The 950-nt window shown below is 37.1% G+C and overlaps 1 pseudogene; it reads left to right on the forward strand.

Annotated features, from left to right (window-relative positions):
• The first annotated feature begins 598 nt into the window (after window positions 1-598).
• LOC111815129 lies at window positions 599-699 on the forward strand (annotated as a pseudogene).
• The last annotated feature ends 251 nt before the right edge of the window (window positions 700-950 follow it).

The following is a 950-nucleotide window of genomic DNA, read 5'->3' on the forward strand; positions in this document are numbered from 1 at the left end:
TTAAAACTATTTTAATTGATAAATAAAAATTATATATACTCATAGGGTAGAATGTGAGGTTTTGACATATGTGAAAAATTTTCACTATTAGCCTACAATACAGTTTCCCAAGAGGAAATCACATACCAACCTTCATACTTGTTTTGAGTGTCCTTAAACTACATGTTCTGTCTCATTGTGGATATTTTATACAAGCACATAAAGCTCACAAAAATATAGGGAAATAATGAAGAGTGTCAACAGGAGACCAGCAATACACAGGAATTCCTGTAAGCTAGAAAGCAGATGGGATCAGATTGGTATAAAAACTGAAGCTAAGATAAACACAGCTTAGCCAAAAATGGGCAAAACTGCTACCAAGGAAAGGAAAGTCATTTAGGGATAGTTTTAAGCTTGCATGATAGCTCTCTGGAGCACGGGAAGCTGCCAAAGCAAGATTCAGAACAATTTTATTCACAAGAGCTAGGCCAGGGGCTGGGGAGATGGCTCAGTAAAATAAGCGCTTCCCTGGCAAGCACAAGGGCCTGAGTTCAATCCCTGGTTCCACTAAAAAAAAAAAAAAAAAAAAAAAAAAAAAAAAAAAAAAAAGAGCTAGGCTAGTCCCTGGTTCTGGAATTCAGAGTAAAATTAGAAGCATGTCAAGATTAGCATGGCCCCTGCATAAGGAAGACATGAATCTGTCATGCATTCCATATTTTTCATAGTATTATCCACAAATTACATGCTAGTCAGGAGGAAAATGTAATTTTGTAATGGAAAGATTAGGTACTCACCACCATATGGAAGTGATGAAAGCTAACATATTAACAGGACAATCCTACACATTCGGACTGGAAGTACAATACACTATGATGTGTGCTGAATCACCTATGAAATATTCTTGCCAGAAGTAGTCACCCTAAGCCCAATCAAGCCTCTAGACCTAATTTTACAGGAAATATGGAGGTGGG

This window comes from Octodon degus, unplaced genomic scaffold (assembly GCF_000260255.1).
Source record: "Octodon degus isolate 3935 unplaced genomic scaffold, OctDeg1.0 scaffold00011, whole genome shotgun sequence".
In the NCBI taxonomy this organism is placed as follows: Eukaryota; Metazoa; Chordata; class Mammalia; order Rodentia; family Octodontidae; genus Octodon; species Octodon degus.